Source organism: Marmota marmota, unplaced genomic scaffold, assembly GCF_001458135.2.
Source record: "Marmota marmota marmota unplaced genomic scaffold, marMar, whole genome shotgun sequence".
Classification (NCBI taxonomy): Eukaryota; Metazoa; Chordata; class Mammalia; order Rodentia; family Sciuridae; genus Marmota; species Marmota marmota.
This window is the reverse complement of record NW_026000068.1, coordinates 2,963,866-2,989,876: the sequence shown is the minus strand read 5'-3', so window position 1 is coordinate 2,989,876 and position 26,011 is coordinate 2,963,866.

Below are 26,011 nucleotides of genomic sequence, written 5' to 3'. Positions count from 1 at the left end.
TCTCTCAGAATGTGACCCCGCTGCTAAGGGATGCCTGATTAGAATTTGGGCACAGCCCTGGGTCTGGGTAAGGTAGCCTGGGAGCAGCCAATGCTGGCCTGGCCACTTGTCAAGTACATTGTCTGGTCTGGGTTTCTGATTCCTTTTTATAAACACGGGGGTGATTAGACCTACTCCTCAGTGTTGCTTTGATAGTAAATAAAGTGATGCATATAAAAATCCAATGTGTGCCCCAAGTCGATGTGGGAATTGTGCGGTTAGGTCACCCAACTTCCCCTTGACTAGTAAGTTCTTTGTGCATGATGAATATTCAGGGACAGTCTTCAAGTCCTTCAGTGGAAAATCCTTTCTATCAAAGGACAGAGACAAGCCACTAATTTTGATGTGTGTGGACTCCGTGAACACCATGCCGGCGTGGTGGCGAGGTGCCCTGTAGGACCCCGGAAGCCTCCAGGTAGCACCACTGGCCTGTTTGTCCTGCAAGGCTGAGGCTCCTCCAGGTCCTTCCACTTCTCTTACTTCATGAAGCCCTGTGCTCACTCCCAGGTGTGTGGTTCTCTTCGTTTGTCTATTTGTGTTTTCACCTCTGGGAACCGGTCAGGGGTAGGTGGCCTGGAGGATTTCAGCATCAGAGCCAGAGAGAGATCTGCTCTGGATATCCCTGTACACGGGAAAGAGGACCCCAACAAGCTCACACTGTGGATTTGAAGTTGCCAGCACCTCAGACTCATGGGAACCTGCTGCTCCCCCTCGGGGGGCTCAGCTCCCCAACCTCTCCCACCCGTCTCCTATCACGCTCAGAGGTTCAGCTCCTCATGTCCCTTCTCCTGCCTGCAGACTGTCCCTCTGAGCTGTCTCTGGAATGCTCCTTGGTGAAGCATTTGCCCCCATCTGTCACATTAAGTGGGTAGGAGCCCTGATCAGAGGCTGTGGTCATGTTTTGATTTCATAACAAATAGCCACCCAGTGTAGTCCAGAAGCCATCTGAAAACCCAGCTCTGTAGCATAAGAAGCCCCCAACTCTCAGCCAATCACACACAGCTGAGCTTCAGCCAATCACAAGCTGCCTACCTCCAGACCATGGCCAAGGGAACTCCTGACTCTTCCCAGCCGGATCTGGAATGGCTCACTGTCTGCAAAGCACAGCTCTCTGGCCTTCTCCTGGTTCTGAGAGCTGCCTGCTTGGGAATCACTTTTCACTCATGTAAACTGCTCAGGTTAACTCCCCTAACAAGTGTCCTCTTAACACATCTAGCTTCCAAAGTGCCCAGTGAAGTCCACAGTGACCCCCTCATGGCTGTGAAATCCAATGGGCAGCCCTCTCGGCCTCATGTATTCAGACCACAAATGGCATTTAATGGTGTTAAGACCATTAGGGTGGGCCGGAGCCCCTGACTCCATCTAACAGCTTTAAGACCTCTCAGCTCAAAAGAGCTCAGGACTGACTCCATGGGGTCCTGCTTCCTTCCCACCTGACTTGCTCCCTCTCAGGGAAGAAACAGCTTCTTTGGAATTTTCCTAACCTCCTAATGTCAGTTCGCCTTGGGGCTCCATCCTTGAACTCCTCTGTGTTGATCTTTCCCTGTCTCTCGACCTCCAATGCCATGTCTAAACCCCAAAATCCACCCCAGTTCTTTTTCTGGCCCTGGCTTCCCTCTCAGTCTTCCATTTTATGGAGTGTTTTATGGGGACCACCTCCTCCCTCCTGACAACAACTCCTGAGGAGGAAATATCATGATTGCTTTATTTGGGGGATGAGGAAACTGAGGCACACAGGGTAATAAAGCTGAATCTAAAGTCAGATTAAAGCCCCAGAGTCAGCGTTCTTCAATATTGCACCAATCAACCCAAGACGACCAGTGCACGTCTTGGGAGAGGCAGTGATTCATGCTGTTCTAATTCCTGGTGAGGGATTTCTCTCCTCTGCACCACCCATAGGTTGACTTTGTTCATTCAGGAAGTAATTCACCCACCCTGACACGTGGTGGTGGGCCTCACCTTCATACAGGACATTTTAGTCTCCAGGATGATCTCAGTATGTTTCCCACAGATCCTAGGGTACTTAGGGCAGGAATCACTAATGGTGTTAAGACCATTAGGGTGCCAGTGTCTAGGAGAGGTCTGTGCTCTCTACTTCCCTGAGGTCGCCTCACACTTCTCCCCCATTCCTCATCGTGGTCCCCCGCCCCCACCCCCCATCCTGCTAACCCTCACCAAAGAGCCTCAGATCACTTCTAGTTTTGCATGCTCTACCCGAGCCCTAGGATAAACAGACATTTGGACAGTCTCAACCAGCTCCTGGGCAAATCTGTTCCTGAGAAGCTGCCTCCACCAACCCCTCACTCAGATGCAGGTCCTCTCGGCCTCAGAGAAACAAAGTCTAGCAGCAGGAGACGCACACACTCACTCCTGACAGGCAGAGTTGGGTTAGAAACTGGTCCCCTGAGAGCCCTTGGTGGCCTTTCCAGCAAGGTCCCTAGGAGCACAGTCCCTGATCTGCACTGATGGCAGACATTGCTTTACTGTGCAAGACACGGCTTGCAGCCTTCTAGCTTAGGTAGCTGGATTATTATTCTGTTTTTATTTTTAGAGCCAGAGCAGACACAATCAATTTAATTTCAATGCTCTGATCATAAACCTCCATGTTAATATTGCCCCTTTAAATTGAGTGTTTATGAGTCCTATAAGAACCACCTGGATATTCTACCTTGAGGTCCCAAAGTCATTTAGCTACAAATTACTGAACATTCTCTTGCACCTTTTTCCTTGGTCTGGACTTGATTATTTCTAATTATCATAAATGCCCCTCTACATTCCAGACATGTACTGTTATAGTCATGCCATCAGCCAGGGGTTTATGTTCACGTGCAGAATGGAAGCAGGGGCATTCACGTGTCCTCAGCCCAGGGCTAAGAGGTGTAACAACCTTCACACCCTTTATTATGCAGGAAAGAGGGTGAGGAGGATGCCTCACTCCAGGTGTGAGGGGTCAGGTCCCATTGGGTGCTTCTATCTTACCTTCTGGAAACATGTGCTGCCCTCACACAGAACACCATGGGCAGTGACTAGTGATAACTCTGAAGCCAGTTCCTTATAAACATTTAAAAATTATAGGTACCGTGATCCCATGTGCAATGCAGGCTCATCCCTACCTTAGAGGTCAGGGCAGTGGAGCTTTGCGAGACTGCCATGCAGCCTGGTGCAGCTCAAGCTTGCTCCTGTGCTGGAGGAAGGCCCAGCCCCCCAATCCTACCGCTCCTGACACCTCCCGACCTGCCAGTCTTCTCGCAGCTCCTCTGGCAGACGGAGCAGCTGCACATACCAGCACTGAGGCTGTCAGAAGGTGCAGGCTGCCAAAGCTCAGTTACATGGAGGTGAGGGGCAGGGGACCTCTGATGCACTCTGATCTTTCCTGCTCTGAGCTCTGTTCCAGAGCCAGCAACCTGACAGAGCGGAGGCCCAGGCACGGGGGCTACATCTTCTCCTCATGTATTTTCACAATCTAGAGACGCTTTTCCTCCACTCCTCACTCCCTTCAAAAATCCTGACGTATTTCTGAGCCTAATTTGACAAACACTTGTGCCTGGGGCTGCTGGGCCCCCAGACGGACTGCATGCACTGGCCGCCCTTCGCCCGGGCACCTGTCGGCGCACTGTCCAGTCAAGCTGCAGCTCTTGAAGGCTGTTTCCCACCTCCTTGCTTGTTCCTCCTCCGTCCTAAGAAACCCCAATAAGTCACCAGCCAGGAAGAGATGGGATGGCTCTAGTAGGAGAGCAGAAAAGAGTGAAGGGAAGTCCTTCTGCCTCCCCCTGCCTCCAGAAAAGGAGGAGGAGTGGATGATTTGAACTGCCATGTAAATTTAGAAACTTTGCTCTTCAATTTCTTTGCAAATAAAACATGATAAATGCAAAAAATACCTCTTATGGAAGTAATAATTGGGAATCAGGCTTTCAATAATTATGTCATGAATTAATGAAAGATTAAAGTTTTAATTTGATCTTTAATCATCATTAGGTGTATTAATATCGAGGCTACTCTGCTCATTAATATAGCTGAGACGGTTTGCTCTGACACTGTGAATCTAAGGGAAAAAACAAAGTTATTTGCTAATGATTTTAGGTGATGATTCAATGGATCATCACTTTTTGCTTAAGAACAAATGAAATAAAACCAGGAAGACATTTACGGCCCTGCACTGGGAAACCTGAAGGCAGAGGGGAGTGCAACAGAGAAGTCTGTGGGTCGCAGTAACCCCAAAGTCCTGCTCCCTAGAACTCTGCCACCAACAGACACGGCACAAGGAACCAGAGAATCAGCAGCACGGGTTCCTGAACAGCCCTCTGGGAGGAAATACACATATCACCCCCTTGCTTTTAACCTGCTCCTAAGCCATCCAATAAGTTCCCAATATTTTTCTGCAATGAACGGTTATCTGCAAAACTGTCACATCAAAGGGCCAGGAGTTCCAGTCGCTCATCATCACTGCCTACTGCAACCTACATAATCACCAGCTTGGAATCCTGGGTCCTGCTAGACCTCCTTGAACATCTTCAGTCTCCACACCCCACAGTCACCTTTCTCCAAATCCTCCAAGAAGGTCCTCCAACTGCCTTGCTACTGCCAGCCTGTCTGTGACCCTGTGCCATGTATTCTTTGTTTAAAGCAGAGCTGGTTGGGCTCCTCACTTGCTGAAAACTAACTTTAAATCAGGGGCCAGGCACCTGCAGTATGAGAGCAGCCTGTCTCCCAGCAAGTCTCAGACCTGCTGAGAACCCCTTGCCAGTCCTCAGATATGACCTGCCTAACCTCACTCTGAGGCCCATACACGTGGATGGCTGGGGGTGAGACCCAGGCACGAAGAATTTCCCCGTGACTCTGGGGGCAGCCAAGATTCCAGAGTCCAGTCCACAGGATAGACGCTGGATAAATGAGTGCAGGTGTGGCAAAGTGCCTCTCCTCAGCACAGGGCCTTTGTTTTTCTACACCACTTCTATTGACTGCCATCAGGCAATCCCTGCACATCATTGATTCATTGATTGGTTTATTAATTTTCTCATTTTTCAAAGATCACAGATGCCAAAGATTCAATTGCCCATAACTCCACATTGATAGCACATTGCATTGTACATAGTGGCCTGTTTTGTTAAGTTTCTAGTTATTTCTCATCAACAGACCATCAAAATTCAAGTGTGACAACTTTCATGTAAGTATATGCTTCTCTGTCTCCTTCCACCTCTAGGAGTCATTATTTTCTCACTTTCTCTCAAATTTTAGTGCAGCTGTACATATTCCTGACATTAATATATATGGGTGTGTTTGTGTGTATATACAAATGCATATGTATTTTATGTGCAGCATTTTAGTAATCTTTTAATTTAACAAAATATTTTGTTGAGTGAATCTGTATTCTGCATAATCTGGGAACAGATAAGAAGAAAGAGAGAGAGTGGGAGGGAGATTTGCTTTGATGAGTTGGTTCATAAGATTTGGAAGCATATCTTACATATCTTACATATTCTTACATATCTGAAATCCACAGCACTGGTCAGCAGCCTGGGAATGCAGGAAAAAGTAGATGTTGCAGTCTAGAGTCAATTCCTTAAATTAGCAGGCTGGAAACTAGGGTGAGGTTACTATGTTGTAGCCTTAAGAAGAATCCCTTCTGCTTTAGGAACCTCAATCCTTGCTCTGACGGCTGTCAACTGAGTAGATGAAATCCCCACACTATGAAGGGTGACCTGTGTTACTCAAAGTCAATGTTAATCACATCTAAATATTCTTCCACATCTAGACATGTTTGACCAAACAGCTGGGAACCATAACCCGGTTAGCTGGACACATAACATTAGCCATCAAATTGTGGTGGGCTCCAAACTCACCCACTGTGCTCACTGATTTTGACCGAGGTCAGCCAAGGGATATACCTGTCCTCTTGCTCACTCTCCTGCTGATGCACGTTTGGGAGGTCTCCAGATTTCTGCTGCTCTGAGCATCATTGCCATAAGCATTAGGCACAGGCCACCCTCATGTGTGACTGTCCGTGGTGTATGTGCTGGGAATTCAGCTGATGGTCACAGGGCATGTGACAGGTCAACCCAGGGATCATGCCCAGCCTCTTCCTAGAAGTAGCAAAAGTTGCCACAAGTATTGGTCACGTGAGAGATGCCCTTGTTCTAGTCTCCTGGGAGATGTCTGGGAGCTTTCTCAGGGCCCTCTTAGCTACTGGCAATAAAACCTTAAGAAGCTGTTTCATCGTGAAGTCTGTATTTTACTGTCACTGTTAATGTTAAATTCGTTTTCTGTTTAAGAGTCATTTGCATTCCTCTGTAAAATTTTTAGTCATATATTTTAGTCAGTTTAACTAGATTATATTTTTCTTATAATTTGTAGGTTATTTTTACAAATTCTTAATTTTAAAATGTATTAATTATATTGAAACTATATTAGTTACATTGAAAATATATTCTTAAATTTCTAAATATTTTTTGTTTGTTGTAAACATCTATTGACATACAGAAGTTTTTAAGTATATGTTCTCAAATTACTAACTTTTCTCATGTGTTCACGTGTTTTTATGAGTGTATTCTTAGGAAATATTTTGTAAGATCAAGTTTTAAAAGCTATCCGAATACACTTTTCATAATCATTTTAAAATTCCCTCTTAAAAATCTTAACATTGTTAATCTGTCTGGAGTTGTCAGTGCATATGGAATGATGTAAGAGTACAAATACGCATTTTTAATTTGTGGAATATCAATTTTCTAGCCCCATTTGTGAGTGATATTTTCTACTTCTCTGTGCTGCCATCTCCATCCTGAATCCAAGTTGTCCATGTGGACAGTTCTGTTTCTGGGGTTCTTATTCTATTGTATTGACAAACTTCTGTTTTTATTCTTTGATAAGTGATTCTGCTTCATTGGTTGAGAATGTTCTCTTCTACTATAGAGTAAAAGCAAAAAATACGAACATGAGAACAGCTCATAAGTCTGTGTGATAGAGCTTCCCTTAGGTGGGATACAAATATATGTTGAACATGGGTTTTTTAAAATGTGGGATTATTGGAAATATAGAAATAATTGTTTATAGAAATAATGTTATAGCAGAACCTATCATACTAAGTAGTCATAAAGCAGAGACCTGTCCCCTACAGATGGACAGCTCTATTGCAGGTTCTTCTGTGCCTTCTATTCTGACCCTATGAAAACTCTGCTCAAGTAAAATAACTGTCACTCAGCAGTGAAAAGGGAATTGCACCTTTGACTAATAGCGTTGCCACTGCATCTCCCAACAGAGCAAGGGGACATGGCTCTAGGAAAACTCCCTGTGCCCAGAAGCCTTGCTCACCTTCAGTCCCATCCTCACAGGAACCTCTTACACTGTTACCAAGAAAGCCTAATGTGGGCCTGGGGTGGGCGGGTCATGAGGAATAGAATGTGCGTATGTTCAGACTGTGTGTTACTTCCAGTCTGCATTCTTCTTGCATACCACCCTAAGTGTGTAATTTGCAATGCATTTCCTCTTGCATTTTGATGAGCGTTTTTGAATGTTTCAAAAACTCTGTGATTCTAGCATGCTAATTGTTTTGTGAGCTGCTGTGTTTCCATGCAAAATGGAAAGTCTACTAGATAGTATGATAGGAGGTGGCTGTTACACCAAAGGAATTTTGTACTTGATGTAATCTCTATTTCTTCACCAGCATCACACCATTTTAATCAGAACAAGTTTATGATAATAGCTTAATAATTGATAGACCAGACTCACTACAGATTTCTCCTCAGATATTCATGGTATTTTAACCTTCAAATACTTTAAAAATATCCTACACTAAATCTTATATTGATAAATGTAGTATACATATATGTCTTTATGTTTTTATGTTTTTTGAACATCTCTTAATAAAATTTTATAATTTTTATACAATAGTCTTAAATCCGTTATTATTTAGGCATTCTTGGTCTCTGATACTATTGTAAATGATATATTCTCTTTAATCATAATCTCTAATTATATAATATATAGTATAAAACTTTAATTACTTTTGTATATTCAGCTTATATCCAGTAACCTTGCAATTTCTATAGATATTTTCAATAATCTTTCTGAAGATTTTTTTTTCAAAATATAGTCATCACTTGAAAATAATTATGCAAGTTTAAGTTTTCTATATTTTAGTCAGTATTCCATTCTTCTATTTTCTTTTATTCTCATTATATTACTTATGCGGATCACAATTTGGTTAAAAGTGATGATACACTTTTTTTGTATTATTATTCTGATTTTCAAGAGAATTTTACTAGGGAGGAGAGACACTAGCATGAAGGCTGACTAAGCCCTTCTCATCCTTCCTCCTACACGGACAGCCATAACAATAAGCCACTGCATTTTGGTGAAGGAACATGGAAGAGAGCCCCAGAGCACATCCGAGAATCAGCAGAAGTCCTGTAGAGCACAGGAACCTGGGATGTCCACACAGAGCACAGGATACGTTGTCTCTGCCCCCGTCAGGAGCAGCTCAGACCCGGGAGACTGCTCCTGAGTGACCTGGGCAAGCAAGAGGACCCCAGCAGCCCCCACCCAAACCTTGACACCCTCTATACTCACTACAGGCCTCCTGCACCCTCATGGCACCAAGCTCAGCTGAGGGGGCTGCCTGGAGCCCACCTATCAGAGCTCCCAGGAGAGAAGGAGGTGACAGTGTTCCCCACTCCTGTGGCCAGCCCAGCTACTAGACCATGGCACCTGGGGACTGGAAACACTGTTAGACTGTGTCCTGCTCTGGTGACAAATGGCCATGGTACCCCACCATCCCTGAGACTTAGGCCCTGCTGAACCACCCGTGCTTGGTGGCTTGCTACTCTTGGGCTCAGCTGTTGTCACAGCCTCCCCCATGTGCCAACTGCAGTGGAGCGCACATCTGCCCTCCCAGTTCTGCCCCTCAGGGCCTGGGCTGAGGCTGTGTGCTGCCTCCTGGCAAACAGCACCTGAGTGACCAGAGCAGTCAAAATCCACGTCTGACTCAAGTGTCACGTCACCCCTTGGGCCAGAGCTGGCAGCCAGACTTGCAAGTGCTGAGATGAATGTAGTTCCCTGTGTTCAGAAAGGAGAGCGCTGGCTGAGCTGTGACCTCACCCTATAGGTCAGAGAATCCTAGGCCTGCAGCCACGAACCTGGGCAAGACCCAGGACCTTGCAACCGGACACTGGATGAGCCCCCAGGACCCTGTAGCCCTGGAACTGGATGAGCTCACAGGACCCTTTAGCCTTGGAACTGGGTGAGACTTCTAGACCCTCCAGTCTAAGAACTGGATGTGCCCCTAGACCCTTTTGCCGTGGAACTGTGCAAGCCACAAGCTGCTGAGCCGCTGAGCCACTCTGCTCCCTAGAGAGGGGTCACTATATACTTTTGCTTCCTTTCTCTTCCAAGTGTAGCACCACAAACTCTTCTTGAAATCATAGCATGAAAAAGGGCAGACTTAAGTTATCTCCCTGTAGAAGGCAAGGTCACCTGGGAATCCTGTCAGCCTCCTTCAGAAGCAAGATCGTAGGATCTAATGGAATCACCTAGGACAGCCTCAAGTATGGGCATGGACCAGCAGCACATTTTCCATGGGAAAGAGCATTGACTTGCATTATGTGTTTTGAGGGTTTAAAAATTACAGCTGCTTGAGAACCCAGGGCATGGATCTCTTTGGTAGAGAAAAATGGCAGTCCAAGACCCAAGAATGAAGGGTGCCTTGAGTTCATCTTTACCTGGGGATCTGGGGCTTCCTGTGAGTCAAACTGAAAGAACAGAGCCTTGAATGCAGCCAGCAGAGCCCAGAGAATGGAACAGCTACGAGGTGACTATAGCCAAGAGGGAGAAAGGTCTTTTGGGCTCCATCAGTAACTGTGACAGTTCTAGGGTCTCAGGGTAGCTGTGGAGAAGGTTTTTCAGATGCCACTTTGGAGAGAAATCCCAGAAGGCATGAAGAGTCAAATGAGCTTATACTACCCCAGTATTTTTTTGTTTGGGTATGAATATTTGATTCTCTTTGGGTTTTGCGTAGAGTACCCCAAAGTCTCTTTGAAATCCAAGTATAAGAGAGAGCTGCAGGGGAATGTACTGGCCTCCTAGCTCCCAAGCAGCAGAGCTGTAGTGATTAGTTACAGGTGGTGATAACACTGGCTGTATTTTATGAAGCAGCTAATGATCATTGTATATGAACATTTGGTACTGATAAAATGTGCAAATACTATTAAACATGCCTTAATTAACAAGTTGTTATATGGATTGTGATTTTTCCCAGAATTGTACTTTAAAAGAACATAGTTTTCTTTTCACAGTTGATGCCAATCAACCCATGCCACACCAGCTCCAGTGGAAACCCACAAAGCAGATGGAGCTCAGCAATGGAGGGAGTGCCCAGGATGGCCTCTCTGTTTCCCTGGGTGGTCAGGTGCATAAAAGTAAGGCCTCCTCCTCACGAGCATGGTTTGTAACAGAACCTTCATGCTGTTCATCTAACAGTGGTGTCAGAGGTAGCACAGAAGATGGCTACCTGTGATCAATCAGCTGATTGAGCTAACTGTGTGCCTGGGAGTGAGTATTGGCCTGTGGACACATTGCCGTTGGTCTTTTCAGAAAGCAGCTTTAGAATAGACTTTGGAGGTGGTGTCCTCTTGGGCAGAATGCTTGTACTTCACGACAGTAGGCTTTTCAATTACCTTGTTGCCTCCTTACACTCCCCTCATGTTCCTAAGATTAAAAGTCCGCGTTTCCTTCCTCACGTCACCCAGCTGCATGAAAGCCCCAGCTTGTGGACCACGGCTCCCTGTGCTCTCAGGGTCAGCTTCGGCTGGTGCTCTGTTTCCCCATGAGGCCGAGCTTCCCTTGTGGTGGATTCTCATTGTTATCAGCCACAGAGTCGGATGCATCCAAAGGAGGGTGGTGGGAGAGCTGTTCTCCTTGGATTCCATGTACATGTATCTGACACTCCCTTCTGCTGACAAAATTCCTCCATTCTGAGTGAATTCTGTAGATTTTGATCAAGACGTTCTTGAAGGAAAACATCCACCATAAACGTAGACATCCTTTGGTCCTCAGTCTTTTCCTTAAAGCACATGGCCTAGAAGAGGTTTGTTGATATCTGCATCAGAAAGTGGTTGGTTCCTTTCCTTGAAGTAACTTCAGCCCACGCTCACCCATGGAGGGCCTGGGCGTTGAGCAACTTGCTGTGTTTTTCCAATGCAGTCTTTACAGTAGACTTGGGGAGGATTCCTCTCATATACCTCCTTGGTACATTAAGGGAGGCCGAGTTTGAATTCCTTGTGCTGCTTTTCCACAGGCAGAGTTTTAAGGGGATGAACACTTCCTCCAGCACTGTCTTGAAATCACAGTCCTTCTCCGACCTGCTGGAAGGAGTCAGGCCTTGGAACACTGAGGGTAGGAAGGGGAGGATCCCGATATTTTTCTCCATCTCCTTGAAGCTGCCTTGGTCACTTCTCATGATGCTGATGGCATCCACAAGTGGCAGAGCATTAAGCACAACTGTATTGAAACTGGTAAAATCACCTAATTTCTCCAGCAATAAGAGCCAAGCTGCTGCGTGTTAGCACCAGCCTCCAGCTTCTGAGTCAGCAAGAATAGCCTCCACCCCATTCTTACCTGAGAGTTTTTTTTTGTTTTTTTCTCCTGTATTGCTCTTGCTTTTCAGGGTAAATACCAACTAATCAAATGAATTAATACTCACAAATGTGATACTCCAAAATTCTCAAATCACCCAGGACTCCCTTCTCTCCCTGTGTGTGGGGATGCTGGGCTGAGGTATCCTTGTGTCTCTGCCTGGGGACAGTTGTGATCTGAAGCTGTTGCAGATGGCGGCCAGCCTTGCTGGATCACAGGGTGCGAGAGAGGTTGTGTTGTCCTGCAGAACAAGTTCAGGAGGGGACGAGCTGCTCCTCAAGAGAGCTAAACCAGCATGACTCTCAGTGCTGATGTCTCACCAACAGCAGGGGACACTCCCCCAGGGAAGATGATTGATCAGCTGTGGTGCATGGACGAGGGACTGGTGTGGGCATATCAGGCAGCACATCCTCCAGCCCAACCCCCTTCCACAGCACAGAGTGGTTCCTCCTTCCACTGCCGAGGAAGGCTGCTCCATCCTCATTCCACAAGAGGAGCTGAGAGACTGGGGCCTTGCCCTTTGCATCATAAGAACAATGGAGAGCAGCCTCATGAGAACAAAGACCACTCGTTCTGAGCTTGCTGCAACAAAGGAGTCAGCCAGCAGCACCATCATTGGCCCAGATGGGAGACAGGTGGAGAAGTGGGAAGGCTTTGTAGTGGAGACAAGGAGAGGTGCTCAGAGGTGGCGGCCTGGGGAAGGTGTGGCGGCTGCCAGAAGTGGGACACCCCTGTGTTTGTTAGGGGATTTGGCTTCCTCTGCTTGGTCCTGAGCTGGGTGAAGGGGCAAGAATTATAGAAGCTAACCACCAATGACCAACCAAACTCTAACCATCCTGGGCCCCGTGCTGCACAGACGTGGGCTGGCTTCTGGGCTGGCCGCCGGAAAGGCTTGCGGGATGGAGCCTCTGTTTACGTATGGCCTGGTCTTGTTTGTATATTGTCTGTTTGCAGCTGCAGTCTCCCAAATGTTGTGATTTTCTGCTTAAATTAGCCAGATTCCATTAGTTGAAATGAAGCTTATTTTTTTTCTATCTGAGCATAAATAAATGAGCCTTCACTAAGCACGTATAAGTGACGTTGCCATATTCCCCACTGAGGTCTGCCCAGGGCTGCCTGAGTATTGTGGGTTGGTTGTGTGATAGAGAAAGCCAGCTCTGGAGCTAGGATACTAGAGAGACCCGGGCATTTCCTGCATTCCTGTTGACAACTCCAAAGACAACAGCAAATAGAGCAAAGATACAATGTGAGCAGGGAAGTTGGTCAACCAGTGTGACAAAGCTGGGTTTGAGTTTGGGGAGACTGGTTTATGGCTCGGAGAGCTGGTCATCCTCACAATTCGAACAAGGAGAGTGGCAAATCATGATTCCAGGAGGGGGAAGTTTGGCAGTCTGAGTTCTCAGATGGTTGATGCTCTGAGAAGAAAACAAGGGGGGGGGGTCCCTCCAGAGAAGGACAAGGCGAACAGTGCTTGTCACCCATGGAGTTGGAATCTCTGTCAGTTGAGAAGCAGAAAAGGCCCCATGACTAGGTGTAAGAGTCTGGCTGTCCGTCGTGGTCAGTGTTGGCAAGGCCCACAAGGGGAGTGGTCAAGAGTGGAGCAGGCAGACCTAATGGGTCGGGTTAGGGACTCTGCCAATCCTGAGGAGGATCTCAGGAGGCGTGAATGTGGGGTGATAGAGGGCATGAGGGAAAAAGGGAAAACCTAGGAGCAGGCACTTGGCTCTTATAAACCCAGAAGTTAAGGAAGGAGCAGGACCGCGGACCAGCAAACGTCCAGACAGTGAGCACCTAAGTCCCACTGCCCGGGAACACTCAACATCCTCACATCTTACCTGCCATCTGGTGCTGAAACCGCCCCCGAGATGGACTTGAGGTTGACAATGAAACAGAATACCACAAGATGTCCTTACGACTGCCATAGAGGAGGAGCTCTTTAAAATAAATGGGCTTTCCCCACCATACGCTGCTTTTTTTTTTTTTAATACTTGAGTAAAACTGTATAACAATTTACAAGTTGTGATCCCACATGTCACAATTCATGACTCCCGTGGAAGCCCAGCTGAGAGGAGGAGAGCAGGCTGGAGCACAAACCTCCTCCAGCAGCCTTTGGGGTGAGCAGTGCTCTAGTTCTAAAGCAGGCTTCCCTGAGTGACGGCGTGTGCAGTTCCACCTAGTCGTGGACCCACAGGCACTTGAGGAGCAACAAACACCAAATCTGCACAATGTTGACCTGGTGTGCTGTACTTCTAATATAAAACATGTGTCATGAGCACTTTCCTAGTGATAAAGAAGATATTTAAGATGTGAAGATCCCTTGAGTATTAAACAACCAAGCCTCTGAGAATGAAGACAGCATGTTATCTATGTGAATTAAGTGTTTTTTGGAGGGTACAATGTATGGGCACATAAATAGACTTGTATTATTGTCTCTGAAGTTCATCTTTTAAAATCAACAATCGTGATTATTACATTGTATGAATTAAATATCAAGAATTTTGATGGTTGAAATAGCTTGAAGGTCTATTTTTAAACTCAAATGTTCTTTCAATAGTTGATATATGAAGGAAAATAAAGGGGAAAAAAGAGAAACCTTGACACCCTGAGAAATCAAGACAATTACAGTGCAGCTTCCACAGAAGAATGTGGGTCCCACAAGACACTTGTGCTAATGCCACACAACTTTCATTTTGACTTGCATCATGATAATGTGCATCGAACTCTCTAAGAAGGCATGGGGTTCTGGTCTAGACTGTGAATAGAACGTGAGTCATCGACTGAGATTTACCTAGAGGATAACTGCATGTCCTCATGTGCTTATGGAAAGTTGGGTAGCTCCAGTCAGCGACAAGGAACGGCTCTTCTACATCAGGTGGCATCTTCTGGCGCTTGGTTCTCACAGCTCTCTGGGAGAAACATTGAAAGTCCACATTGTCTCCAAACCTTGTGACGTTTCTTGATTGGAGTTTGATTGGAGGATCACTGCATACAAATGGCTCCGTGGCAGAACCTTCTTTGCAGTGTCTTCCTCAGCATGCAGAGATTTTATGTCTTCTTTATCTTTCTAACAGGACTAAGGTTAAAAGCAGGCTCCTCTGTTGAATATAAGATAAAAGTTCCAATGTGTATATCCTGTTGACATTTACAGATATCAAAGTATGCTTAATATGAAATTTCTGTGTCTTCAAGCAAAACACCTTAGGGACAGGGTTCACATGATCTGTCCTCTCCCGTTCCTCTTCTTTTATTACTAAATGTGCACATACGGAGTGCTTGCTGGGCACCAGGCCTTGTTCTTAGTGCCAGTGACCCAGGACTCAAGGGAAACCCACGTGCGGGATTCCAGCTTCCACGTGTTCTGTGGGGAGGAGGGAATCTCTGGCCTCTGCCCAAAGGAGGAGACGCAGCAAGGTGTTCCACGAAGCACCAGTGGCCTCCTTAGGCCTCACGAGGGCTGAGGCAGCAAGGCCACCTGGGGATCAAAATCCCGAGGGCCCACAGACCCCCGGAGAGGAGATAGACCAGCCACGCCCTTCCGGCAGAGAGTGGGAGAAACAGGTGCTTTGCTAGTAGTGAATGCTAAGACATTAGATCACTTTAGCCAGTTTTTCTACAGATGGAGCTAGAGGTGCTGTGTCATTTTGGGTGGTGGGCAATGTTCTCACCCACTCACGTGCGTTTCTGCACAGGCCTTACTAGGGAGCTCCTGAGCAAAACAGCAGGCAGGGAAGGACAAGAGAGCTGAGAAAGTGGCTGAAGCATGCAGGAGGTCAGAGCTGGTGAAGAATGGCCCCAACCCTGGCTGCTCTTCCTTCCACCATGTTGAAGGCTCAAGTCAGCATAGACACCCGACACTCTGACCTCCAGGACCTGGGCACAGGTGCCCTTTCCCTGATGGAAGGCAGAAGCAAAACACCTGTGCTCAGAACAGAAGCTGAACAGTGCACTGCCCAGGGCTCAGCTCTCTATCAAGCACAGGGCTCTTCCTATTGGCCGAAGTCGAAGGGTCCCACCCAGAAGAACCGGGGACACAAGAAGGAGCTTAACTGCCATGGGAAACAGGCAGGAGTGCTGCGAATGGTGCACCCCACACCCAGGTGCGTCAGGCCCACCTGACTCTGAAGCAGGAAGAGGAGCCAGTGCCAGGCCAAGGGCACAGATGGGCCCCACCTCCACTCTGTGGCAGGGATATGGAGGTCTGGCTGAGAGCGAGGAAGAAAAGCGCTTCCCAGTGAGCTTCCTCTCCAACTATGACATAGTTCTTCAAGTTTTCCAAAGGAACCACGGCAACCACAGAACTCCGCTCAGCTCTGCTCCTGAGGTTGGCCTAGCAGAGGGGCAGTCGACCCATCCCCAGCTGCGTATGAGACAGTATGGACTCCTCTCCTTGCTTGTTCACAACACCCACATCTGGAAAAAGTTTGCAAGATATATAAGTGAGGAAGAAAACAATTCCTTGCCAAGAGTCCAAGCAATTAACAGAACCAGACCTAAAGGTGACCCGCAGGTGGAACCATCAAGCAGGGAACAGAAGGTAACAGTAAATGCTAAACCACCTCGGGAAACTGAGGGCAGACTGTGGAGACAGATGGAGAGATGGAGACAGAGAGATGGAAACCAGGCAAGAGTGAATAAAATGCTGCAAATAGAAAGAACAGGATCACAGATGAAGAAAACTTTTCTGTGTTCATCAGTAGCCCAAAAGTGGTTCACGAAAATGAAGAGGGATTATCCAAACTGCAAAAGACAAGGGAAACAGGCAGAAATACATGCTATCCAGTAACTATGGGAAACTTGAAACAGCCTAACACATGTAGAACTGGAAACCCAAAAAGAGACGTAAGACTGGGACGGGAGGGAGAGCAGTGATTTCCCCAAATTAATGAAAATCCTGAAATCACAGATACAGAAAGGTCAGAGAACCCCAAACTGGATGCAGTTATACACGAAATTTAGACATTGTACAGCTGAAGTTCCAAAGCCCAGAAATAAATAGCCCGAAGACATGAAGAAGGAAAATGTCCATCACAAAGAATAACAAAGATTTAAAAACAGTTTGTGCCAGAAACTAAGCAAAATAAAGGACATCAATACGGCTTCCCTAAAATATGGAAAGAAAGAAAAAAAGGTTGAATGCAGATTTGCCACATCAAAAACGTGATTCAAAAATGAAGGTAAAATACATGTATTCTGTTTCTCATAAGATGGAAACCAGGAGAACTCATGACCAACAGGTATCAATGGGAAGCGCTAAGCCCAGTTATTCAGACAGAAGGAAAATGAGTCTAGACAGGGACTTGGATCTTCAGAAATAAACAAGGCACCAGAAATTGCAACAATGTGGACATAAAATGTTTTGTTTTAAAATAATTGACTTTCTAAAGTAATAAATAGTAACCGTGTATTATCAAGTTAAAACATGTAGCTGAGTATGGTAGCACATGCCTGTAATCACAGTGGCTCAGGAGGCTGAGGCAGGAGGATCACAAGTTCAAAGCCAGCCTCAGTAACTTAGTGAGCCTTTAAGCAACTCAGCAAGAACCTGTCTCAAAATAAAAATAAAAGGGGCTGAAAATATGGCTCAGTGGCTAAGCTCCACTGGATTCAATTCCTGTTGCCAATAAATAAATAAATACATAAATAAGCAAATCTATAAAAAAATGATGAAAATGTACTTGGGAAGGCAGGGAATCAGAAACACTATTGAAAGTTCTTAAACTCCACAGGAACCATCAGAAATTGGTGTAGACTGGTAAAAATTAAATATGCACTTTGTGAATAATGGGGAAACCAGTAAAAAGGTGGAGTGTCACTAATAAGCTGTAGTAAATATTAAGATAAAATAATGGAAATATTCCATGCAAGAAGAGACAGGGAAAGAAAAGGGAGCAGAAGACATAGGCCACAAAGCCCTCAGCGAGATGAGATTTATACCCAACCCAGGGACAACTGTGTCAGATAAAAATAGACTAACAAACATCATAGAGTCAAAATGTGGGATAAGATTCTGTAATTCTAAGTTATAAACAGAAGGATGGAGAAGAGAGACCATGAGAACCCAGTGATAAATTCTGGAAGATCTTTATTCATAGTCAGGAGAGGAGGCTCCCCGGGTCTTTGTATCAGGCACCAGTCCCATTCCTGAGGCCTTCACCCTCCTGTTCTCCCAAAGCCCGGCCTTCTCACACGGCTGTCCTGGGGTGGGTTCCTACATAGGCACACAGGGACAAAAATGTGCAGAAGGCCCTGGGCTGCCGTGGCCTTGCTTAGTCGTCCCCTGCTCAGGGACAAATATCCATTCCTTGTCCCCTCCTTTAGGTGTTCTGCTGCAAGTGGGAAAGGGAGGCTGTGCTCAGGCCTGAGTTGTAGTTTTGCTACATTTCAAAGCAGTACATAATCCTGGTCTTTAAGTTTAGGCCTTCGACCCTGGCTGCCAGGCTCCAGGAGTGAAGAGTCATGCAGGATGCTGCATCAGGAGCCCCTATCACCTCTGCTCCTGGGGATGGTGTCAACATCCCCTTTACCTTCCTGGGAGTTGCCCTTTATACCTTGGGAAATGTTTCCTCCAACATCAGGAAAAACCCACATTCTGATGATGGCCTTCCCTCGAGTTGAGGTGCTGCACCCGCTCTTCCTAATAACTTCCTGGGGTCTCCATTCATTTGCTGCAGGAGGCTCCCATCATCCTCCACTCTCCAGATTTAGAAAGTCCCCAAGAGACACCAGGGTGTCCACACACCCCCTTGATGTGATCGAACTCAAAGACAAGGTGAAGGTTTTCTGGCCTCTTTCTCACAAGACAAAATTGAAAGAAATCACAGTAGGTGATTCCATCCCAAAAGATTCTCCTTACTAACAAAGCCTCAGGGTCCTGAAGGTAGCAGGTATTTACAAGCCCCTCATGCTGGCAGAAGTCAAGTCCACTGTGAGGAACCTTTCCGCTATTGCACCTGCCATATGTCCACAACATGTAAATGCTGAACTTCGCCACACTACCGGCCCCTAGTGCATCGGCTGTGCCTTCCTGGGTCACACAGGTGACTCAACACCTTAGGCTGAAGCAGCACTTGCATTGCTTAGCATTTGCAGTAGGAGAGAGGCTTTGTCATGGGGGCGGGAAGGGGCGAGCGTCCAGATCTGGTGTCTCAGCTGAGACTAAAGGCCTCACTCACCTGTCTGCATTGCGGCTGGTGGCCAATGGGCCATGCGTCAGAGTAGCCTGGGCCTTCATATTGGATGGATTGCTGGAGCTGTAGGACTCAGACTCTTGTGTCCTGGGCTGAACATTCTAGTCAGACGTCCAGGTGGTACTCAGGGGGGAGAAGCCCATCTCTTCTCATGGGAGGAGCTGAAGGCTTGGTTGGCAGTGAGTGATGCGCGGGTTCTGCAGTAGGTAGGTAGCGAGTCCCTCCATCTGAAGATGCAGTAGATGTTCAGACACTGTTTATTGCATATTCATAATGAGCTGATTTCAAACTCAACAGATTTTTTTTTAAATTAAATGTTGAGCTCTTCAACTATTTAACATAACATCTTAATAAATGGAAGATTATAGTCTTTATTCCACCCAGGAACCTAGTGCCGTTTTCTAGCTGGTTCTGCCGTTATTTTCACATGGCCCATCTGGCCAGAGCCTGAGTGCTTTAGGAGCCAGAAGGAAGTAAAATCCAAATTGACAGGAGCACAGCACGGTGGAGTCAGAGTCACACTGTCCCTTCTGGCAAATGAGGTCAGGGTAGGGGAGCTTCTCAAACTGTGGGTCTTGAGGCAGACAAAGCCAAGCCCTGATGCCATTCTCCAATGTGTATTTGTGTGATCTTGAAGCCGTCCGATGACCTCTTCTCTTTCTCGCTGAATGGGCAGTGGTGGCAACACAGTGCTGTTTGTTGGAGACTTCAGCCACTTAAGAAACACTTCAGGACTTTCCTGCCTTTCACCTGCAGGACGGCTGACCAGCCCACACTGGAAGCTGCGGATGGTGGGCCCTTCCCCTGGGGGCTGCTGTCATGACTGGGCACCTGAGCCCCTTGCCATTGTCTTGACTTCCTTTAAGCCAGATCCCCATTTTGTCCTGGAGAAAGTGCTTGTTTCCAAGACTAGCAGGTGGTTTATCCCTCTGAAGTTTGAGGGCAGAGGAATGGTCCAAGCTGCACCTCTTCCTGTCCTCTGCCCCTTGGCTCCATCCAGGTCCTCAACCTACAGGCTGACCACCCTGGGCCGTTCCACTGGACCCAACGTTGATCCTTCCAGAAGCAGACACACCAAGAAATAGTGCCTCAGACTTTATTTTTAAATTGGTACATAGCATTCGCACTTATTCATGGGTTTTCATATTGTGACTGGATATATGTGTACGATGGGTAATGATCAAACCAGTGTCATTAGCACTTCCATCTCCTCAAATGCAATCATTTCTTAGTGTGGGGAAATTCCGAGCCTTCTCCTACAGTCATTTTGAAATGTGCAGTTGGCTGTGGTGACTACAGTCACCCCACTGTGCTGTGCCACAGCAGAAATGCTTCCTGCTCCCAAATGTGCTTTGTCACCCATTATCCACGCTCTGTGTCCCCTCCCCTCCCTCCCAGCCTCTAGTGGCCTCTCTACTTCTATGTGGCCAGCTCCTGCAGCATCCACGTGAGAAGAGGCAGTGCTTGTTTCTGTGCTGTCCCATTCACTCAACAAGACGATTTCCAGTTTCATTCATGCTATTGCCAGTGACACGATCCCGTCCTTTCACGGCGAACATGCCTTCTGTGGTTCATGCATACCACGTTCTGACCCATTCATCCCAGTGGGCACCTCAGTTGACTGTATATCTTGGCTATTGTGAATAGGGCTGCATTAATCATGGTGTGCAGGTAGGTACCTCTTTGATACACTGATTTATTTCCTTTGAAGATATACTCAGAAGCAGGATGGTTGGATCGTAGGGAAGTTCCTTTTTTTCGTTTTTTGAGTAGCCTCCCTATGGCTTTCTGCAGTAACTGTAATAATTGTGATTTCTAGCAGGGAAAGTCCTGCTTTTCCAGCCATCTGTTTATCCCTTAACCCTGTCAGTCTGACACCTACACCGACCTATCATCTATCTATCAATCTTTCTATCATTGCTGCATCTGCTTATCTCATTTGCTTATTTAAATTTCCTGAAGAACATTCTCAAATACATTACAGCTGATTTCCCTGCCTTGTCATTTATGTCATCTCTGGATTCCGAATGAAATCTCCTGGCTTCTTACTTTATTCCAGAAACTGGGATGTCCATGAGTCAGTTGAGAGCTTCTCATTGTATGAAATTTTGTGACTCTTTCCTTTGGGGAGAGAGCTAATCTAATTCCAGAAGAATTGATACTAAACATAGCTCATCACCCTATAATTCTATACCAATCGTGGCTACAATTTGAGTCTATTACCTAAATTTTATTAATATAGCAAAATGTTTAACCAAGAAGTAAAAATCGCACTCCATCTCCCCACCCTGTGATAACCAGCTCTGGAAGATTATGCAAGTCCTCACTGTGTTTTGTACCCGCTTTTGACAAGGCACGGAGTTGAAGGGTCAAAGATGCAGTGCAGAGCGACTTTGGCACAAGCATGGGAGACAGAGGAGTAACAGCTTGCGTCACTTTTCCCTTCTGGAGGAGCACCTTCCCCAGAGCTACACGTTGGTTCAAGTGTCCGGATACCTGATGCTTCCTGCACCTCCTAGTCAGTAATTTATTTATTTATTTATATTTAAAGAAGAATTAGATAGTGGCGAATTTGTTTTGGTGCTACATTGGGGAATTTTTTATTTTTATTTTCTTGCTCCTCTGTTACTAGATGTTTGAACTTCTCTTCCTACCAGACGCCCTGCTTCTGGGAGAATTGACTCCAAGCTCTCAGCAGTGTAATCCTAGGGGATCATCTTCTTTGCCATGTCAGGAACTTAGAGGGGCCAGAGCCAGTGTTTACAAGCTGTGCTTTATGTTATGCCAAATGCAATTTTCAGGCCAAATTTCACCCTACTCCATTTATGTGGACAAATCTAAAATCCAGACAGAGCTGAGAAAATTTCTCCAGTTCCATAAGAAATGCACTATTGTACACACGGCGATCGGGTTCTATTAAAACACAATCAAAGCAGACCATTTTCTTTACCTACTGAGATGAGGGACAAGGCAACACCTGGGTTCTTGAGATGGCCACCTGCCCTCGAGGTTGAGGCCCCTGCATGGCTGCTTTTTCCTCCTGCACCTGCCCTGTTGCAGGCCACAGAGGCACAGACAAGGCTCCCCTTGAGCGGCAACCAGGGCTGTGGACAGAGCTTCCTTGAGAACTGACATCAGCGTGGAGTGGAGTGAAAAGTTCAAGGTATGATGGATGGGCCCTTCCTGTTGAAGGTCACACTGTCACCGCAAACCTAGCAGGACCACGGTGAATCAGCCATTTAAAATGTATTAGCTGAAGTGGTCAAAAATAACAATGAGTCCAGATCTCGTGCTTCTGTGGAGTCTAGGGTGTCTAACAAAGGCGGCATTGAGATAATCCATTGTGCAAGCTGGAGAGGACAGGGACGAGCCTGGTGCCAGAGCAAGGTGGTCTGACACCATCCTCGCTGCTGCATTAGGCTACGGTAGGTGACAGAGTGCACCACGTCATTGCTGCTGGTGCTGGAAACATGACGTATGGCAAGCAGTCAGACAATCATAATGATTTTGGCTGAATAAGCCAAAAACTAAAAAAATAACATGAGAATAATCTGGTAAGTACTGGTGGTTTGAAAGTCTAAAGGAGAAGCGGACTGGGTTTTGGATGTTAGTGTTCCTTTGGTAACACAAAACCCACCAGGTTCTGCACTGTTTTCTGACTTTGCGTTTGTGTGATATGGTAGGTGCAGCCTTGGGCTTTTGAGGTGCACGGGGCTCCTTAAAGGATTGCCCCACCTTCCGATTTCTAAGCCTGGATTGTCAAGATGACAAGGTACAGCACACAGAGAGAGGTGTGGGAGAAAGTGCTCACAGCAGTTCCTACCTGTGTGCGGACGGCTGGCAGGAAACGCACAAGAGAAAGTCCCTAGAAGGGCTGTTTAGTGGAAGGCCAGTATTCTTTGCTGAATCGTAGGAAAACAAGCAATAATTCCACAGGTTAAAACAAAATGACTTCATCTGCACATTGAGACGACACTATTCTTGTGGGACCAGTCCTTGGTCTTTCTAAAAGGCTTCGGCTCTGGCAATGACTCACACGCAAGTGAAGGGCTCCGTGGTGGAGCACTCTCTCTCACTAGAGGAACACAACCAGTCATTTCTAACTAATTGATGGCCTTGCCATTGCCACTGCTGTACCTTCTGCATTCTCGTCCACTGTAGCTGCTGATGTGCAAAATGTTCTTAGCTGAACAGTCCCAAATAGTGAAAGATGCTCATAAGGTCTGGTGAGAGCTAGACCTAGGTGCAGGATGCAGGCGGGTGAGAGGGGTGATTGAAACAGAGAGGGAGAAGCAGACGAGGTGAAGAGGAGTCAAGCCGAGGTGTTGGGAGCAGAAACCCAGCCCTGACCTGAGCCACGGGGTCAGTTCTGCCCTTCAGGTAGGGATCCAGCCCTTGCTCCCAGGACTAAGCTGTGAGGAAGGCAGAGGGCAGCCCCTCCCCCGACTCCACCTGCTGCTGGGCATGGGGCAGAGGTCCATTCTAGGGCAGTGGAGAAGTCATGGGCAGTGAGACTGGGGGTGAGCTCCTTCAAAGCCTCTAGAGCCAGGCTCACCATCCTCAGTCGTCCTGTTGAGCTCATTGGTGGGGCTCTGGAGTCAGGAAGGTGTCAAGTGGGAAATGGAGTTTGGGCACTTAAATTCTCAGCCGACCACTGGAAACTTCTGATGCAAAAAGCAATCTGATTCCAGAATAAGTGCTATTTTTACATGTGGAAGTTTATGTTCTGATTAGTATAAATGATGCTGCCAAAGTTTCTTAAGACATTGGAGGTGGCATGGGGTTGTAGCTCAGTGGTAGAGTGCTTGCCTCACACATGGGAGACACTGGGTTTGATCCTTAGCACCACATAAAAATAAATAAATAAAATGATACTGTGTCCACTTACAACTAAAAATATTTTTTTAATATTTATAAAAAGAAATTAGAGGTAAGCTGGTTGATAAGAGGTATAGTGGTGCACACCTGAAATCCTAGCAGCTTGTGAGACTCAGGCAGGAGGATCACAATTCAAATGCAGCCTCGGCAACTCAGCAAGGCCCTGAGCAATTCAGTGAGACCCTTTCTCTAATAAAATATTAAAAAGGACAGGAGATGTGGCTCAGTGGTTAAGCACCCATGGTTTTAATCCCCAGCTCCCCCCCCCCAAAAAAAAATAATTAGAGGTAAAAGATCTTTAATTATGCTTATTAAGTTCCATAAAATATTCTGTTTGTCTTTAAAGTATAATCATATTTTGCATGACTTTTATGTTTAATATGCTTTCTGACATATTTTAATATAGGAACTATATTATAAAAATATTTGGCCATATTAAACATGGCACCAAATAAATTCATAAAACATAATTGCCTTACTCAACTTTAGAACACACTGAAAAGGTAAGGCAATCAGGCAACCAGGTGGTGGACCACAGGAAAGAGAACTCTAGGCAAGCTTTGGGGCAGCGGTCCCATCAGATCTCACAGCCACCACCTGGGACTGTGACCAGCACACTGGCTTCCATCATGTCCAGTCTGGCTGGCCCAGCCAGAGTCCCACCTGAAACAGCAGGGATGCCTGTGCTTGAATAGTTAGTAATCTCTCCATCTATTTTCTCCTGTCTCCCGAGCCCAGCACTATTGTATCAAGTCAGAGGACTGAGGAGGAAGGGAGCTGCCGGCGGAGAGTGTCCTTCCCTACCACTGAGCAGGGAGAAGCAGACACTGTATCCTAGGCATATGGGGACTCAGGAGGCCACAGAAGGACAGGATGGAAGACAGAGCAATTTCAAATTCCAAGAGAAATCCTTTTGGCTAAGAATAATGCACCTTCCATGTCTTTCAAAACTTTCCACAACAGATGGGCCGCTGGGCCTCCTTCCCCACAGAAAGCTGAGAACAGAGGCTGATCTCAACTGTGCACTTGGATTTTAAGGAAAGGAGACCTTCAGCGCTGGGGGAAACCACAGAAGTTGGTAATCAGCTGAGAAGTCAACTGCCCTTGTGTCCCTGAGAGAGAGACAGACATGCTTGGTAAGGACAGGCTTCAGGGGTTCTCAGGGCACCAGAGCTTGGTGAGGACAGGGGTCGGGTGTTTGCTCCACAGACACTTAAAAAAAATGTACTCAGTGCAATTAGGAAAGGGAGGAGAAGCTGGAGATGGATGTTTCCAACTTAGTCTTGTTGAGGAGAAATCTTGAGCATAAATAATAAAATAAAGATTAACTGATTTATTAAACGGGGCCTCCTTCTCGGAGTTGAGCTCTGAGCTCATTGGCCTTGGTCTCCTCCCTACTCTTGGCTCAGGACCTGGCCATGAAGTTGGCCAAACAGTAGCCCTGTGGGATGAGGAGAGCATGTCTGCATGTCCCTCCTTTTCCTTCAAAAAGAGAGGGCCCTGAGTAAACTGTCCAACAGAGAGCTGCGCAGCATGTTGTCAGCGGGAGGAGCTCTCCTTCCAGGCGGCTCCTGAGCATCTCTTTCCAAGCACCCTGTGGAAATGAGCGTCACGCAGTAGGGTCCCTGTCACAGCCTTCCCCGTGGACAGCTCCTGATGTCCTGATGTCCATGAGCTACCAAGGGCTTTCCCCTGCCCGGGACCCAGGCTGTGCCCCGCCTACTCCACTGCCTGCTCCCAGGGATGGTCAGAGGGCATGGCAGGCTCCTGCTCTCTGGCATGTCCATGGACCAGAAGGCCATCAAAGACATCGGGCAGCCAAAGGGCCAAGAGACGGCAGCACACAGGAGTTAATGTGTTAGGAAATTCTTTTCAGAAGAGTATCTTAGATTCTTGAACACAGGGCATCCAGAGCAGCTCAGGGCTGGGAAGGAGGCTGAGTTCTGGCCCCAAGCCCTCCACCACCTCACGGCCTTCAGTGACCCCAGGTGCCAGCTGCCTGAGAGGTAACTAGGAAGGGAGCGCCCAAGTCAGGACTGAGGGGTTAAAAATGCACACCATCCACCAGTGGGTGAGCTTCCTTGTTGCGCTGTCTAGTTTCTCTGTCCCTCTTCCAGCTCCTACTCCTGTGCTGCTGTTATTGCTTGTGGGATTTTATCTTTAATTAAATCATTTTTTACACTTTTGGTATTAGGGATTGAACTCAGGGGCGCTTAACCACTGATCCACATCCCCAGCCTATATCTATATCTATCTATCTATCTATCTATCTATATATATATATA